This window comes from Pecten maximus, chromosome 16 (genome assembly GCF_902652985.1).
Source record: "Pecten maximus chromosome 16, xPecMax1.1, whole genome shotgun sequence".
Classification (NCBI taxonomy): Eukaryota; Metazoa; Mollusca; class Bivalvia; order Pectinida; family Pectinidae; genus Pecten; species Pecten maximus.
Window position 1 is genome coordinate 26,835,575 of NC_047030.1, and position 19,774 is coordinate 26,855,348.

General features: G+C 36.2%; 1 long non-coding RNA gene across 7 annotated transcripts; it reads left to right on the forward strand.

The window, feature by feature from the left end:
- The first annotated feature begins 869 nt into the window (after positions 1-869).
- Positions 870-17,985, forward strand: LOC117345072. 7 transcript variants are annotated; one of them, XR_004536344.1, is made up of 8 exons: positions 870-1,462; positions 3,037-6,452; positions 7,452-9,240; positions 9,463-9,668; positions 14,740-14,894; positions 15,303-15,364; positions 15,537-15,675; positions 16,151-17,985. It is a non-coding gene; the product is annotated as an uncharacterized LOC117345072 (long non-coding RNA). The 7 variants fall into 7 exon arrangements; XR_004536340.1 differs by having other exon boundaries at positions 7,452-7,685; positions 8,800-9,668; XR_004536341.1 differs by having other exon boundaries at positions 3,037-3,194; positions 5,753-6,452; positions 7,452-9,668.
- Positions 17,986-19,774: the final 1,789 nt, after the last annotated feature.

The window sequence follows — 19,774 nt, forward strand, 5'->3', positions numbered from 1 at the left end:
TGTGGAAAGAAAATGATAATAACAAAAATCCTTAGACCATCATCACATTTTCAGGGATGAAAAAGATCCCCCCTCCCCCTCATTCTTTGTGGAAACTTAAAACTCAGAAACAATACATTAACCTTTGGCCTAAAAGCATTCAAAATTGCAAAAGAAATGAGATAAAAATGTCAAGGGGAATAACTCCTATAAAAGTTTTGCATTCATGGGCCTCCATACTTACTAGTTGGAACTACTTTTATGTAAGCAACATGGCTTCTCAGTGAAGCCATTTTGACTTGACCCTTGATTGAAATTTATGACTGAAATGCTGATATACGGAAACGTAATTAAATTTCATTTGTAAATATGTATAGGTGGAAGATGTCAGAATATAAATATTGATAAATCAGATTTTAACATGTGGTGGTATCTGAGATTTTGAAACATTTCTGGAATCCACTTCAAAGTCAGTTTTTAATTTAATTTTCACATTTATGAATTTCTTGGTATAGTAAATACGTGTTTTATATCATACCATAGACATTGAGTGCATTTTTGTTTTTTTATCAGTAATTTTTGAAGAGTTTTTAATCCTTCTACATGTAACCCCAATATGGCTGACATTAGTAAGTCCAATAGTCCTTAATGATACAAAATATTGAATCATAAATTACATTAATGAATTACCCAGAGCAAAAAAAAATATCTTTATGCACGCAACACATGTTTTTTAAACACGTAGTAAAACAGATCATGTGATCACATCTCATTTAGTCGATTGGTCGAACCTCGCAATGCATTATGGATAATAGGTTGGTGACGTAAATCTAAACTTATGTTCGTATATAGCGATCGACTCGACCTGTTGTAGTCGCAACTCCGCCGTAGCCGGTCCCAAGCCCGTGTTGAGAAAGGAGGAGGGAATCACCAACTGACAACATCTAACAGTCACCCCGGACTAATGTTCTAACCTAGAGTCGCGAGTAGAGGTTGTAACCTAAATCGAGACTTTAAACCAGCAACATCAACTCACATCATGTTGTAGTCGCGCATGCATAAAAACGTAAACAAACATGGTAGAGTGTGCGCCATTGGGCTACATCAGCAGCTCTAACGATGGCAAGAAAACTAGAATGCTTTGGTCTCCAGAAGATAAGAAATGTCGGACAGCAAACATCGACAGTAAAAATGAAGAGACGACTTTCTCCATCATCACACAGGATTGTGTCAAGACAACACGTGTTTTCGGAGAGATCCGCGGTAGATGTTAGTCGCGTATGAACCGATCAGCCCCCGACAGAAGCCTGGAGCAATTCCAACCAATTTTGATTACTCATCCCCTCACTCTACCTCATTTCATCACTCTACAACTCCATTGAAAGATAACTACTTCTAAATGGAATCACCGAATCAGAGACCTATATTAATATCTATAGGTTCAGAGAGGAGGAGGAGGAGTTCAAAAGACCGGAGAGTGGAGGTAAGATCATTGCCGGTTATAGTTACATCACTATAGACACTCAAACACTGGGGTACAATTGGAAATATAGGTCAAATTATTTCATAACATTAGGCCTACAAGATGCGAAAATGTTCATTTTGTATTGTGTGTTTTAACAGCAAACATTAGCTAAGTGCTTAGAGCCGTTTCTCTTACGGACAAAATTATGTCAACTAATAAGTTAATCAACTAATGTACACAGAAAAGCTATAACAGGCAACAAATATACATCACAATTGGAACAAAATAATTCAAATGCTTGTTTTTATCAGTACAGTGCAAAAATACATCTACGAAATGGCTTCTCAAATTTCATCCAAATAATTATATAAAGGCAAAGTGCTTTCAAATAAATCCAAAATCGAATCTGAAAGACAGTTCTATGCTTGAGACACAGGTACTTGTAGACATGATTATGATGTTTTTAATTTAAATGTTTCATTATAGACGATTAAATTATTGTATTACAATCCCATGCTTAATTTGTAAAAAAAATATTGTACCTCGGCCTTATAAATACTGTACATGTATTTATAAGGCCGAGGTACGATAGACATTTGGAAAGAGAATAACATATGAAAAAGATATTGGTGTAATGGTGGATGGAGATTTAAACTTTAGGACACATATTCAATTAAATGTCAACGAAGCCAATGATATTGTTGGTCTTATATTTATATTAGAACATTCACTTATCTGGATGAAAAATGTTTAAACTTAAGTTTTGTATCAGTCACTCGTTCGACCACACTTGGAATATGCCTCCAGTGTATGGAATTCGTATATGATATTTATATATATAATTATCTAATTGAAAACATCCAGAGTTGAGCTACCAAGATCATACCTGGATTTAAACAAATGACATATACAGAGTTGATCTATAAGGATCATACCTGGTTTAAACAAATGACATATACAGAGTTGAGCTTCCAGGATCATACCTGGTTTAAACAAATGACATATACAGAGTTGATCTATAAGGATCATACCTGGATTTAAACAAATGACATATACAGAGTGTCTGCAGAGACTTGATCTACCAACCTTAAAGCACTGACGCATGCTAGGAGACCTTATAAATATGTTCAATTTGTGAAAAACTTTTATAATCCGAGAGTAACTATAAGCATTTATCAGTGTGACATGAGTAGTAGAAAAAGAGATCATTCACACAAACTCTTTAAAAAACACAGTCACCTTAATATACAAAAAAGATGTCTTCACTTTAAAATTTTGTAGTTGATCTCTGAAACAGTCTTCCTTAGGATGTAATAGATTCAACAGATGTTATAAAGTTTGAAATTGCTCTAGATTGGTATTATGAACGTGATAATAGAACTTTTAAAGTTTAGTTTAAATGCTGTTCATTTGACACAGGAAGTATGTTATAATGTAAATTTTATTTTTGTGTACTGATATGGATATATAGGCTCATAGCCTACGTCCATAATGTATTATATGTAATATAAATGTACACTGTACCAAAGTTTTCTTGATGAGAGGAGTATAGTTTATTCAGAATTATACTGTTACGTTATATTGTTTGAAAGGACAGGGGAAAACACATTCCTGTTGATTGCCCGGACTGAAATTGAACCCGGGATCACCGGATCACCGGATCACCGGGGTAATAAGCCACCTATCTACCTCGTGCACCAAAGAAGGATGCTTTGTTGGCTGAGTGACAGAGACTGTATTTACACTACATGTATGTACAAGCCACACCGACCTGTTCCTGTTACACATGTATTATCAGATTCAGGTATTAAGGATTAAAAAAAAAGATTAAGGAATACATTTTCGTAACATAGAATTTATAAGAAATTTAGTAAGGCCTAAAAAAATAACCGTATGTATACTGACCCTATATATTTGTGCCTACCCTGAATTTTTTTTGGTAACTTTTCTATAACCTTAGTAAAAACTACTTTGAAAATGTCATTTATAAAGATAAAAAAAAAAGGTAGTGGGCCGACCACTGTCCCCTGGTATGGGGTACCCGGAGAGGACAGATGCGCTGTTTATTGTCCCCTTAGGTACCCTGGAGAGGATGGGGGCGCTATCTGTTGTCCCCTTAGGTACCCTGGAGAGGATGGGGCGCTATCTGTTGTCCCCTTAGGTACCCTGGAGAGGATGGGGGTGCTATCTATTGTCCCCATAGGTACCCCAGAGAGGATTGAGGCGCTACTAGTATCTGTTGTCCCCTTTGGTACCCTGGAGAGGACAGTGGTGCTATCTGTTGTCCTCTGAGGTACCATGTAGAGGATGGGGCGCTATCTGTTGTCCCCTTTGGTACCCTGGAGAGGACAGTGGTGCTATCTGTTGTCCCCTTAGGTACCCTGGAGAGGATGGGGACGCTATCTGTTGTCCTCTGAGTTACCCTGGAGAGGAAGGGGGCGCTATCTGTTGTCATCTGAGTTACCCTGGAGAGGAAAGGGTGCTATCTGTTGTCATCTGAGTTACCCTGGAGAGGAAAGGGTGCTATCTGTTGTCATCTGAGTTACCCTGGAGAGGATTGGGGTGCTATCTGTTGTCATCTGAGTTACCCTGGAGAGGATGGGGGCGCTATCTGTTGTCATCTGAGTTACCCTGGAGAGGATTGGGGTGCTATCTGTTGTCCCCTCAGGTACCCTGGAGAGGATGGGGACGCTATCTGTTGTCCTCTTAGGTACCCTGGAGAGGACAGTGGTGCTATCTGTTGTCCTCTGAGGTACCCTGGAGAGGATGGGGCGCTATCAGTTGTCCCCATAGGTACCATGGAGAGGAGGGGGGCACTATCTGTTGTCTCCTTATATTAGGTACCGTGGAGAGGATGGGGCGCTATCTGTTATCCCATTAGGTACCCTGGAGAGTATGGGGGCACTATCTGTTGACCCCTTCGGTACCCTAGAGAGGATGGGGGCACTATCTGTTGGCCCCTTAGGTACCCTGGAGAGGATGGGGGCGCTATCTGTTGGGCCCTTAGGTACCTTGGAGTGGATGAGGGCGCTATCTTTTGTCCTCTGAGGTACCCTGGAGAGGATGGGGGCACTATCTGTTGTCCCCTTAGGTACCCTGGAGAGGAGGGGGGCACTATCTGTTGTCCCCTTAGGTACCCCAGAGAGGACGGTGGCGTTATCAGAGCAGGTTCCATGTAGTACCACCTTTTAGTATTTAGAGAGAGAAAAAAAGAGACAAAAACCAGAGAAGAACTTCCTTGATAACATAAAATCTTAGATAGTAGTCTGGAGTGAGGAACTTTGTCAAACAAGAATTCTAACTTTGTTTATTTTTGTCATGGTTCCTTGTGTAAAGTCATCAATAGTAAGAATACATTGTGTTTCAGTAGAGTGTGGATCTGAAGTCATGTTGAAGATTTGTTAAAATGTTGTGTTGTTCAAGGTGAAACATGATGTTACTGTGTAGTATATGTTCAAGAAACTTACAGGTAATAATAGTCTAGAAAGTTTTTGAAAACTGGTACTACATTTGCCTCCCGCAAGTCAGATATGGGACAGTACCAGAATCTATGGAAGTTTGGAAAAGATATGTAAGGGCTGTAGTGATTACAGTAACCAGTTGTTTGAGAGCTCTAGCTGGTATATTGTCTGGGCCAGTAGCTATATGTACCTGTATGTTCTGTAGCAGTTTGTGAACACCTGTCTCACTTAAGATGATAGGAGACATTGTTGGAAATGGAGAGCGACCCATGTCTGGTATAACCAAAAGATTTTCTTTGGTGAAAATAGACTGAAACTGCTTGTTCAATATAGTACCTTAGATGCATTTATGATCAGAATAGTTGATACCATCTCTGATTTCTTATTGGATGAATGCTTTTTGTGTGCTATCTTTTTACATTTGAAAAGCTCCAGAATTTCTTAGGTTTTTCTGTAAGCTGGCTGCTGATAATTTCCACTGTTAGGCAAAGTATTATATACAATGTAATTTATTCAGGATACAAATAATTATTTTTCCATTTAAAATCTGAAAGATACAATCAGAGGCTCAAGCTTTTGGAGGGTGGTAATAACATAAAGTACTGTATATTTAACTTTGAATATTGAACTGTCTATTCTTGTTTTAAATTGATCATACAATTGTACTTTTTGTCAGATCTGTAGCATCTTTTATCATTTTTGCATACTCTGTGTAGTGTCGCAATATAACGGGAGGTAACTGAGGAGGTACTTGTCTAGGTAAACCCCACACAAAGAAATAATATTTGTTGAAATATTCAACATATCTTGTGTTAAAACAACAGATAATTCAAGAATATTGTGTTAGCCTTAAATACAGGTGGATTTAATTTGGAGCAAGCTCCATTGTTTGAGAAAACAGCTACAGCCCTTGGACATCTGGGTTTGGTAGGACCACAACTTCTACAGCCCAGACATCTAGGTTTGGTACAACCACAACTTCTACAGCCCTGACATCTGGGTTTGGTACGACCACAACCACTACAGCCCTGACATCTGGGTTTGGTACGACCACAACTTCTACAGCCGGACATCTGGGTTTGGTACAACCACAACTTCTACAGCCCCGACATCTGGGTTTGGTACAACCACAACTTCTACAGCCCCGACATCTGGGTTTGGTACGACCACAACTTCTACAGCCCTGACATTTGGGTTTGGTACGACCACAACCACTACAGCCCTGACATCTAGGTTTGGTACGACCACAACCACTACAGCCCTGACATCTGGGTTTGGTACGACCACAACCACTACAGCCCTGACATCTGGGTTTGGTACGACCACAACCACTACAGCCCTCGGACATCTGGGTTTGGTACGACCACAACTTCTACAGCCCTGACATCTGGGTTTGGTACGACCACAAATTCTACAGCCGCTCCAATGACCAAACTCTCCAAGGTGGAGGTGGTATATGTCTGGGTTTAATCTTGATGGAGCCAGCACAACTGGGTCAGGTCTTTTGGGCAGTGGAATGTCTACAAACACTGGTCTGTTTGGTGGCGGTAAGTCAGTTGGATGGGGGAACAAGAACTGGTTCCCTGTAGACAGTCTCTCCAATGTCAATAGGTTAATGATATTGTAGATCTTCATGTGAACATAATTAAACCTCGGCAAAGATCAGAGTTTAATTGTATTTTGTTTCAATTGTATTTCGTTTCAATTAGATTTAATCATTATGATTATAATTAGCCAGTGATTGTAAGTGATATTTAGGACTTGGAATATCAGTATCATGGATTCCTGCTTTTCCTGTATGACTCACCATATCTCTTAATATTGGCAGGTTCATTAGAATTTTGGAAAAGGTGTGCTGTGTAATTTAGTGTAATTTGATGAACTCTGGCAATTCATAGAGTGTTTATGTTAATCTATTGTGACTATAAATCATCCCAGTACACTCCATTACCCTAAAATAGATAGTCATGAAACAGATAAGAGCATGAGGGTATTTAAGCGAGAAGATTGTATTTTAAATTCTTATGAAAATGTCAAACGTTGTCAAAACTGTTCTAGTAGGTAATGAATTAACACTTTGTCAATTAATAACTGTTTCTCACACCTTTGAATGACTTGGTCAACCATCGGCGGCCAGGTAGCTCAAGCAGTAGAGCATTCGGCTAGTGTTCGGAGGTCCCAGTCTGGCTGTGCATTTTCCCACTCCTACTACATGTATAGTAAGCTTAAAGAACAAGTCTATCAAGTCAATTTTACTAAAAAGTATGTTACATATTGCACTGGTCATATCTATTGACCACATGCATACGTAATGTAGTCATTTGTGCTAGTCATGTGACCAAAGTACACAAGGACTGAAGAAAATGACCAGAAATAGGGAAGTTGGACACCTAACATTGAAATGCAGTTGTGAAAACTGCAGACAGAAATGATGAGGAAATTCTTGAAAAACAGTGATTTTTGTTCTGTTCATACACTGATCTTATTTAACATAATTAAACAAGCAAATGTGGAAAAACACTGATTCAGATCTATATCCCAAACAGTTAACCAGCAGCAGCAGAAACAACGGCAGCAACAACAGCAGCATCAACAGAATCTCCAAAGTCTGGAGAACCGTGGTACCTCCATCACCACACCACAGCTGTACTGTGATGAACGAGATGCCATCAGCGCTAAGTGGAACTAGCTCCAGGCATACTGGGACACTGGCAAGGGCTATTTCAGACAGAATGGTTGAGTGACCTTCACCCCAGTGAATCTTTAACTGTAAATTTAAGGTAACTTAAGGTGTAGAGAACCTTTTATGTATAATGCGTTAAATGCACGGTGTTCATGAAATAGTAAATGCCACCCATTTAAAGACTTTCTGGGTTTGACACCATCCAGGGTTATCCCCGACACAGATTTCCTGTGTCTTAGACGCAGAAAATCTTAAAGGGCTCTGGTACAAACTAAATGTCTGCATGGATGCATTGTAATTCCAAAATCTGCCATACAATGAAGAAATAACAGTTGATTTTGATTGACACTAGTATTTCATTGTTTGTATATTATTACTTCAGGCAACATTGTTATACCTGATGAGCAACTTTGATGCTGGAAATGCTTTACCATGATTTTGTCAATTTTTAAATGTCATGGAACTCCTGGATTTTACAATGGGACTCCCGCTTTTCCCATCCGAGAGTCCCCGGGACCCTGCATAACAAAATTTACATTTCTTTTACATTTTTAATTTGGAACAAAAATTTCATTAAAAAATTATACAAATACTATCAGAGAAAAGAGCAAATAATTCTCAATGTGTTTGTGAAATTTGATAAATTCCATTGAGAGATAGACATTAAAACTGATTTTAAATTTGTTAAAATGAATGAAATTTATATATCATGTAAGTAACAATGTCATGTGATCAAATACTTTTGGCATGTCTTTGTTAAGGGTAGGTATGTAATAACTGTAGGCCAAAAGGTGTGTAGCATACTTATTCAATCATTTGTGAATTATAATTATATAAATTAAGCCATATATATAATCCTCAACCTTAGATGGAGAAGCATGCTAATTATAAACACTACATAGACATGGTAACGACAACATTCTACTACATGTCAAATCCATACTTCAATGATCATGTAATAACTGTAGTCCCTTCTAGGCATAAACAATTTGTTATTGTTTGAACTATCTGAAATGTGGATCATATATGAATCAGCAGGGTTCAAACAATCACTAGCTAGGTAATTATTGTTGTTATGTATAACATACATGTTCAAACTATCCACCGGAGGTTTACCATAATCCTCTTTCTATGTAAAATTATGAATATCACTCACTTGGTTTCCATTGATCAGTTTCCTTATCTAATTATGTATATTGATGATTTACCAGGCCATAGGGTACAGGTGTCTACCAAAGTTTTGTAATGAAGACAAGCGTTTGGCCATCACAATCAAGAAGAAGGAGTCAGAAGTGTCTGCTGGACAGTAGCTGATCCTCTACTCCCCGTTCAAGATGTTGGGTAGCAGCCTGGGTGTTCTGTCGGACATGAGGCCACTACCAGATAACAAGTCAATCCCACATCATCTACCACATGACTGTCTTGCCACATGTGCCTTATATTTCAGAATTGGTCAATTTTACTGTACACCACTACTGTACCTTATAAGGGATTGAATTTTTTTTTTGTAATATCAGGTTTTATCATGCTTGATTAAACTTCATTGCTCGAAACAACATAAAAAAAACAACTAAGACTTGATAAACATCAATCGTGTCATCGTGGGATTACTAAAGGAAAATAACTCACTCTCATATCTGTTCAATTTATTGGTGGGTTTATAATCATAATATTCAGTGTATTAGTGTTAATTAGATAATTATTTTATGTTGAAGTGTATATAAAACAAAGCCAAAATAATTGATAGGATATCAGCCTGTATCCATGGAAACTAATGAAGGAAGTGATATTTTTGGAATTATTGGTGAAATCACTACATGTGTATTTTCAATTTATTTACACAATGATAATTATCATGTGTTTATTTTTGAAAGACTGAGTGTAGGGCAGAGCTGGTGATATATATTGTGGAATGACCTGACCAAAGACAAGCTTGGACAATTCCAACTCTGGACACAGCAAAAACTAAAACAACATAATTTCTAACATAGCTGCTGTCACAGATCATGGCTGAAGACGTCTGTCAAAGACTGGATTCACAAGGAACAACACAAAAAAAGCTAGGACAACAACCCTTCAGGTATATGTAGTACAAAAATAAAAACTTTAATAGCATTGTTTATTTTCAACAAAAGTAAGTATATATATATATATATATGACTGTCTTGCCACTGGTGCCTTCTGCTTCAGAATTGGGTAATCTAAAATTTACTATACACTACTACTCTACCTTATAAGATATTGAAAATAAAAAATCAAAAAATGTTCATTTACATTCGTTATTGTTCAAAACCACATCAAATAAAAAGTGTAAAACTTGTTAAACGCCAATCTTGCCATTGTGGGATGACTAAAGGGAAATAACTCACTTACATATAAGCATAGTATTCAAATACTCCAACAATGTTAGAGGATAACATCGCTAGAAACTTATGACAGGCGCAGTGTAACCTCCCAACTTCCTAGGGTGGATTAATAGTCGGCAAAGAATGTTAAATTTTCAAAATGAGGATTTTGATCATGTCAAGCATCACGTTTTAAATGGTGTCATGTTATTACATCTATTTCATTTCTATTTCTATTTCTAATTCACAAAAATAGCACTCAGAGACACACAATCACGATTATTTACAAATTTACAAAAACAAACTAAAAAAATATATACAGAGGAGCCCACTTATTTGCATATCGCTTATTTAAATATCCCACTTATTTGCATAAAATTCTCAGTTCCTGATTTTTTTCTTCTTTATCTTTGTATTTTAATCCCGTGTATTTGCATTGACTAAAACACCGACTCCCGCTTATATGCATATAAATATTCAAAAAAATCGAAAATTTTTAATTGATTCTAGGGTATATTTGTGATTTTTCCGTAATAAAAGTTTTATGAAAAGTGTTTGAACTTACATATTGATTTGACACGATGTACAACGTTATCTTATCATTGGTTCACACTTCGTCATTACAGGTTATGTTCAATGCATCGATATCGACATTTAGTTATTATCCAGACCATATCGTTAGCATTGTGCAGAAGAATTTAAGTCATTTAAGACAGTCTATTGCTTCAGCAGTTCCAAATTCATAGCAGGTACATCTCGTGATGATTAAGAATGTTAATTGAAACGATGACATTGTTCAATGTGGTGCCAACCCACATGTGTATTCAGGTTGTCCTACATCCATGGTACTAGCTTGTCTGGCCATATCATTGTTATTCTTGAGATTTACAGGAAAGATAATTCTCTAACTTCATGTGTATGTAGGTTTCCCTTTGTCCCTAGTTGAGCCCATTACATTTAGAGTTTGATAGGGACAATAAAATGGCCTACATCTATAACGACTGTTGAAGTTTGCCATCATTTTAGAAATTACTGAAATGGTAACTCTCAAATTCCATGTTTACGTTCCCCTTGGTCCCTCTATAGCTGTGCCCATTACATTTTGAGTCTGATCAAGAAACAATAATGGCTGATAGGCTTTCTGACTGTTGAAGTTTGTTATCGCTATTTCTTGAAGAAGGATATTTCTCAACTTCATATGTTTGTTTGGCTTGTTTTCACATAATTAAGAGGAAGAAAAGAGAAATGTAGAGAAATTTCAGTCTTATATTAAAGACCTAATAAAAATCATTTAATGGTGCATTGGTCCAAGATCTCTCTGAGGTTGACACTTATTCAATCTGTGATATTCATTTACAGGTAAATTCAAATCGCCTTGCGTTCGTTTGCATTTTGGGACTGATCGGAAAACAACATGGCCGACAGACAGCCATCTTGGATTTGGACAATTGAAGTTTGTTATCACTATTTCTCAGAAAGTACTGAAGGGATCTTCCTCAAATTCATATGTAGGTTCCCTTTGGTCTTTAGTTATGTATGTTCTATTTTGGGACCGATCAGAAAACAACATGGCCGACAGGCAGCCATCTTGGATTTTGACAATTGAAGTTTGTTATCACTATTTCTCAGATAGTACTGAAGGGATCTTCCTCAAATTCATATATAGGTTCCCCTTGGTCTTTAGTTATATATGTTCTATTTTGGGACCGATCAGAAAACAACATGGCTGACAGGCAGCCATCTTGGATTTTGACAATTGAAGTTTGTTATCGCTATTTCTCAGAAAGTACTAAAGGGATTTTTAACGTCAGGGTGCCTTTGGCACCTGCCGTTATAGGCGTGGTGGGAAAATGTTGTTACTGACAGATCTGTTCCGGCTAACTATTCCTCTTTTCTGTCGTACAAATGATATACATCCGCAGCCTAATATAGTTCCTATTTTGATAGCAATTATTGACTCAATTTAAGTGATTTAAACCGTGTTTACTGCAATTATTTAAAATGGAATGTGAATGTTTGGTGTTCTACACTATTTTAGAGTATAAATATCAACCTTTTAGGGAACAACCAACCAATTGGAAAAATATATTTATGAAACAGCCCCTGTGTATTGAACGTTGAGCCAAGGATAAAATGTCTGGCAGCCACTGATTGGCCAGTACGTTATGAAGTGAGAAAATAGATATGTAGCCTGATAGGTAACTATCAATAAGAAATGTTGCTATACATTTCTTAAGTCCGATTGGTTTTTTTCCCAAAAGTTCACGTAATAATAGTAAACAGGTAAACATTTAAGATTTTTGAGAATTTTTACTGCGAAATTCACCTATTTTCAAAATGGCTACCCTGGAGAAAATTTGAGCTGAAGGACCCAACTTTTTTTTTTTGATTAGGTGTTATATCAGACCCTAAACTTTTGTTATAAACCATAATCGTCATATTCAATTCAAGAATTTGAATGAAATAATCCAAAACGTTAACACTAAGGTCTATGGGAAAACAATTGGTTGGTTGGTCTCTATTTACCTCGTCAGTATATGCAATTTTGTTGGCGTAGGATTACGTAGTTCTGTCAGTTTGATCTTCGTGGAAATTTACATGCATTCTCAGAGAATAACTTCAGCTGTCACGTGACTCATCACTAGTCGGCCAAAATGGCGGTTATGTCTAATGTAACTAAACCAACGACCGTTCGCAGTTTCATATTCATTTGTATGTCGCTAGAATACGCAAGAAATATGACCAGGAATTGAGGGCAAGTTGTAACAAACTACATTGCCGTTTTTCGTGAGGATTTTATTAAATAAGGTTATTATTTGTTGTTTGAAAAGAATCTAATGATTATGATCCGTGTCAAAACTAGATATGTCTCGTCGGACAACGCGACCGCAATTTTCTATCAGAGTTAAAATGTGTTACTAGGGGTCATAAAATAGATGTTTGATAGGCCTTATTAACATCTTATAGTATAAATAAAATTTTAAAAAAACTTCGGCTGTGTACATCTTGGATTTTCTCTTTAGTTGTAGTTACTTGAACAACATGTTCTATTAATAGACCAATTTGTCGTTCAGTTGATTTTTTTTTCAAAGTTTACAAACAGCTTTACTGATTCAGGAGTATCTCAATAATCTTCCACAAGCATTAAAGAAATAGGGAAAGGACTATACTCAGCTATTGTAAAGTTGTCAGCAGATAAATATGTTTTACATGTTTTCTTGAATACATATATATATAAAATAGGAATACCAGGGCCAGATTAAGCCATTTCATCTGATACAAATGCAACTGTCTGACTACAAAATCCAATTTTAAATTTGTTATAATATGACCTCAGACCCTGACGTTTCTCAGGGCCTTTGGCCCTTTGAATCTCAAAATTCATATATAGATTCCCATTGGTCCCTTTTATGAAGGGGCCGTGGTGGCAGAGTGGTTAAGGTGTCCCGACACTTTATCACTAGCCCTCCACCTCTGGGTTGCGAGTTCGAAACCTACATGGGGCAGTTGCCAGGTACTAACTGGTTTTTCTCCAGGTACTCTGACTTTCCTCCACCTTAACCTGGCACGTCCTTAAATGACCCTGGCTTTTAATAGGACGTTAAACAAAAACAAACCACACCCTTGTTATGCATATTGCATTTTGGGACCAATCGGAAAACAGCATGATCGACACGCAGCCATTTTGGATTTTGACAATTGAAGTTTGTATTTTTATGTAGGTTTTCCTTGTTCTGTCGTATTGCACTTTGGGACCAATCTGAAAATAACATGGTCGACAGACAGCCATTATCGCTAAATCTCAAATTTCATATATAAGTTCCCTTTGTTTGCAAAGTACTGGAGGGATGTTTTTCAATTTACACAGATTAGTAAGAGGAAGGGAAAAATAGAGAGAAGATCAATCTGACATGGAAACTATAAAGATCATTCTATTGTTGGCACTAAGATCCCTCTGGGATCTCTTATTAGTCTCCTGCTGTTTGAAAAACGGGGGGACTTTAGGTTAATCTCCGTCCGTCTGTCCGTCTGTCTGTCCGTCTGTCCGTCTGTCTGTCTGTCACGCAATAGTTGTTCGGACAACTCCTTCTAAAGAACTACACTGATTTTAATGAAACTTGGTATACATGATGAGTATAACATGTAGTTGTGCATCCCACATTTTTTTTTCCGATAAACCAATTTTCAAAATGGCCGCGACTTCTCATTGGTTGAGGGGTGTCCGGACAATCCTAAAGTACTACTCCGATTTTAACGAAACTTGGTATACATGATCAGTATAACATGTAGTTGTATATCCCAATTTTCTATTCGAAAAAAACATATTTCAAAATGGCCGCCGGTTTCTCATTGGTTGAGGGGTGTCCGGACAATCCTAAAGTATTACTCCGATTTTAATGAAACTTGGTATACATGATCAGTATAACACGTAGTTTAAAAAATGGGAAATAAATAGTTGCACTCCTTGGTCAGGCAGGGGACTTTGTATTGCTGTTGCAATACTATCCATCCTTGTTATTGTTGGGACCAAATTTTCACTTCATATTATTCGAATTGTTCGAGTTTTCCAAGGTTTTTTATTGGGATAAAGAGAGAATTCACCCGGGACTGACAAAGTACTTCGAGTTATGTGGGGTATTCGAGTTTTCTGAGTTTGAGTTAAAGAAGTTCCACTGTAAATTAAACTGATAAAAACATGACAGGAAATGTCTGACCTAGAAGTACCTCCATGTTAGCATTCCTACAGAATACTAATCTCTTGTTAGCATTAAATGATTCTAAACATTCCATTGTTTTATGTAACAGTTTCAGTAGTGAACTCAGCAGCAGCAGCATCAAGGTATTTGGCCGTAACTCTGGGCGATCATTAATGGTAGGCTACTCTGACCATTACCTCTCTGACTTTGTTTTACATCAGAAATCACGAAAAACTAAGTAGTGATTTGGAGGTCGCTGTTCAGGTATGTGTTATAAGTTTAAAATGAAACATAAATGTATCTACTGTTAAATGATACTTGTAGCTTGGTGCAGTTTCTCAAATTGTTGAAGTTTATTGACTGCAGAACAAGTGGATGTTTGTTCAGTAGATAAAATAAATATAAATTGTTAAACTGTTGTCCTGATTTATGTACAGCTTATTGATTAGTGTTTTCAAAATTCTATAATTACAATTGAAGAGGCTGGGCGGGTTAAGATTTTTTGGAACTGACCAGATTTATTAGAAAAATAACCTCACAAAAATTCATTTACAATTGCAGAAAGATAACAAAATATTTAGTTTAGTTTTTGGTGAAACTGGGTCCGGGATACCTTGGAGAAAGTGAAAAATTCAATTTAAATTTCATAGTATGTTTTTATTTCATTTTCAGCATTCTGTGTTGGACGAACCTATTGGTGAAGAAGTTTGAATTATAGCTGATACTGATCAATGGTGAGTAATAAAGTTCAACATCTGAGATAATTATGGTGTCTATCTGAGATGTTCTTCAAGGTCAGATTAGATATTGTTATCCAATCATTCAACTCTAATTCCTGTGTGTGTAACTTTGTACTTTTAGAACAGCTGTGAAGATCTTTACTTCAATAACTTCCTTCCTTTCCAGGTGTGTCACTGTGGCGAGTAGTAGGGATGTGGACAAGCCCTTTGAACCTCTTACCAAGCCAGTAATAGCGTCTCAACTTGTATGCAACCTCATGGAAGAAGTCCTTCAACTTTGTAAACTAAAGATGAGTTCAGAATTTGTAAGTCTGAATTCTGTGTTTTACAGAAAATTCAGTGTGATATTTTCAATCTGAATGAGAGGGAAACCAGGTTCCTAGTCTGTGCCAGTAATATTTGCAAAGAACCTGTGTTAAAAAAATATTTTTATGTAGTCATTTTTCAATTTAAAATATTATGGAAGTAGAAAAAGGTTGGTCATGTTTCCATGTATATGTTCTTATACAAACAAAATTTTCATTCTTTTGGGGGTATCTTATTTTGTTTCCAAATGGAACAAAGACAACAACAAAATTTCAAAACTTTTCTCAATTTCAAAGATTATGTAAATAAAAAAAAAATGATTTTAAGGTAATATTTAATATATATATGTACAATTTAATAAATTGTTCATGTGTATGTGTTTTTATACCAGTGAAATAATTTATTCTTTTGAGGTACCTGATATTAAAAATGTTTTCTAAGAAATTACATCTTCTATATTTGTTTATCTTGCAGTGTCTCATGCATTTAGAAGATGGACTGCAGGAAATTTTCTTCAAGAGCAAAATGTTGGCAGAATATCTGAAGGATTTTAAGAAATGTAATATCAAAGAGCTCACACAGTTGTTAGGGTTAAACTGATTGTCAATCAAATGGTGACGTTTTTTTTATTCATTTAACTCTTATTGAGTTAAAAATCTGTTGGTTTCACTGTCAATATCCCCTGCTTGGAGGAACAACTCTAAACAAACCTACTACACCAGACTCTATAGATTGTTGTTATTGGTATGGCTAACTTAAAATTCAACCATGTTGAATTATTGTCGCTTGTTTATTTGTTCACAAACTTACAGGTATTTTTGAAGAAATCAATAGGTAATTGCAAAACAATTCAACATCTTAGAAGAATTTCATTAATAAAAATTTTAAAGACAGGTTAGGTTGCAGTTAAGATTCAAGAAATATGAATTTATATTTTATTGTTAATGATTATTAGCTCACCTGCCCGAAGGGCTGGGCAGGTGAGCTTATGCCGTGGTGCGTTGTCCGTCTGTCTGTCAACTTTTCATTTAAACTACTTATTCTCAAGAAGCCCAGGGACTTGATATTGGACCTGTAGCATGCTAGGGTGAAGGGCTACCAAGTTTGTTCAAATAAATGACCTTGACCTTCATTAAAGGTCACATGGGTCAAAAGAGCTATAATCTTCTAACAAGTTCTTCTCAATAACCACAAGGCACATGGACTTGATATTGGGTCTGTAGCATGCTGGGGTTATGGGCTACCCAATTTGTCCAAATGAATGACCTTGACCTTCATTCAAGGTTACATGGGTCAAATAGGCTATCCTCTTCAAATGACTTCTTCTCAATAACCAATAGGCATAGGGACTTGATATTGGGTCTGTATCATGCTGGGGTGAAGGGCTCTGAAGTTTGTTCAAATAAATGACCTTGACCTACATTCATGGTCACAGAGGTGAAATCAGTTTAAATCTGTAAACAATGATTTTGCGATAGCCAAGAATCTCTGAAACCTGATATTAGGCAAATATGCTGGAATGAAGGACTAGAAAATTTATTGATATGAAAAACCCAGCATACACTGATATTTGAATAAAGAGGTAATCAGCATAGTATGTGTAGAAAGGACCTCAATCAAATTCAAAGTTGCGATAGAGCCAGGTGAGCAATACAGGCCCATTGGGCCTCTTGTTTAAGATTGTTAGAAATCATTACAAGTACATGATTGTAGTAAATACAACAAAAACTCTAACTCTAGAAGTTATTGTAATGAATGTTATAAAGATTATAATCCATCAATCAATTCCTCAGTATAAATCAAGTCTGACATTATGCCACTTGCTTTGTTCCCGCTGTTTTATTTCAATCAATTATTTAAAATGGGTCATTTCTTATTAAAACCATGTCAGTATTTCTAAAAAAAATTGGTGTCAAACCAAAAAACTTTATTTCATTTGATAGTGTTTGGGCAAATGAATTGCTGGTTGCAAGTTGAAATGTGTATGAACTGTATTATGTATGAACACAAAGCATATTTCTTGATACTTATCTATGCTCTACAGAAGGTTTGCTCAGCTCTTGTTTTATAATGTTACCACAATGACTGCATGATGTGTTCTGTCTTTGTGAATCATGCATATGTGATTGCCATATACACGAGTGTGAAAGTGTGTTTATGTATCTACATATCTGCATTTCTTACCTGGTTAAGAGTGTATATGATATATTAAAATATGTATTGGTGCTCCAGTAAATAATCTTCCTGTGCCATTTAGTTTGACATTTCTTGTGTAATTTATAATAAAAAGTATAATTTCATTTCCTGTTGTACTTCTTGAATTTTGATTTTTAGCAGATTGCACGTGATCCTGAATTTAACCCCCTGGCACGACTACTGTCGTCTAATCATCAACAGTGTCTAAATATCAAATATTATGTACCACACAAAACGTACTTGATATAGTTTCTATTTCACTACAATAACGCAAGTTATTTCTCATCGGATGTCTGCTCATAATTGTTTTTCAAGTCGAAAGATCACAGATCAGTTGTTGATATCTTAATTACCGAAAATGACAAAACAGTCCCTGGACAATGAACAGATCAGATTGATAATTATCAGTAATATTTCACATTGTTTATACTTACAATAATTACAAAACAACTACATCTTTTGTAGTATTAAATCTGGATATAATTACAAAACAACTATTATTAAATCTGGATGGATGTGTACACACTGGACAGCCTGAGGTCACAGGAAGGTCAGAAGGTTCCTTTACCTTTATCATCCTGAACCTTGCTTTTATGATTGATCTCATGTTTTACTGGAAAGGAATGCTATTGACCTCGACCTTTAACCTGCATCTACAGCAAAGAAACAACTGAATGTGATCTTAATGAACTTGACATTTTACCCTAGATCAACAATCTACTCTGCATTTTCATAACAATATGACTAAATAAATATATTCCATATACAATGAATACAAGCAACATATTTGTCTTCTAGTGATCTTCACCATTGATTTGGGGAAACACATAGAGAAATCCTAACAGTATAATGCTTTATAATTATATCTGATCTTAAATCAGGAAAATAGTCACAGAAATGTTTCTTCAAATTGAATTAAAAGTCAATTTTTACCTTCAAATACATAACCTTAATTGTACGCCATGATGCATTTGAATGGACAGAACTTTTAATATCAAACCAGAATGATCTGTTAAACTTTTCACTATAAGACTTAGAAATACCATAGAATATGATAGAATATAAAAGAATATACTTGGGGAAAATTCCTGACAACATTATTGCATTAAATATTTTTTGATGAATGCGACCTTTAGAAAATGATATTGCATATCTAGCACCGAAAGAGAACTGGTATGTATGATAGGTAAGAAAGCCTGTCCAGTGCTTTTTGAGAAATATTATACATTTTAATGTTCTTTTAATGATTTAGACCAATTGTATTATGTTCAGCAACTGAAGGATCAAGTAAAATTATGTGTGAAAGGATAGCCGGATGAAGTGACAGATTCATTTGTAATTCAATGGTTCAATAAGTTTATAATTGAATGGATGTCATGCATAGATCTACAGAGCTTGTAGAGCAGTGTAGACAGAAGGGATCAACCACTTGCCAGTCTCCAGTAGAAGTAGGTGTCGGAGGGTTCCCTGCACAGTTCGCATGGAAACTTATAGAAAGTAGGACTGACGAGCAAAAAAAAAAAAAAAGAAAGCTATCAAGACCATAGCAGAGAAGGTAGAGAGGGCATCATGTTGGTTATGGTGTAGACGAGATGAGCTGAACTGGCGACCAAACAACAGCACGCAGTGATTGATCACCACTACCAACCAGACCACGCCATAGAAATAAGGTAAAACCTGTGATGAGGTTGGATAGTCTCCAAAGCTCCATGTCACTATATATATAGCTACTGTCTAATTGAATTAGCGGCAAGGTTCATGAAAGAGAAATCTGTCATAATGGCTGATGATGAATACACAGTTAAAGACAGCAGGCTTGATATAAATTTCTGCTTAATAGAAAGTAAATTAAAATCCCAAATTTGGCTCAATCTTTTTTTTAGCTTTTTACATTTTAAAACC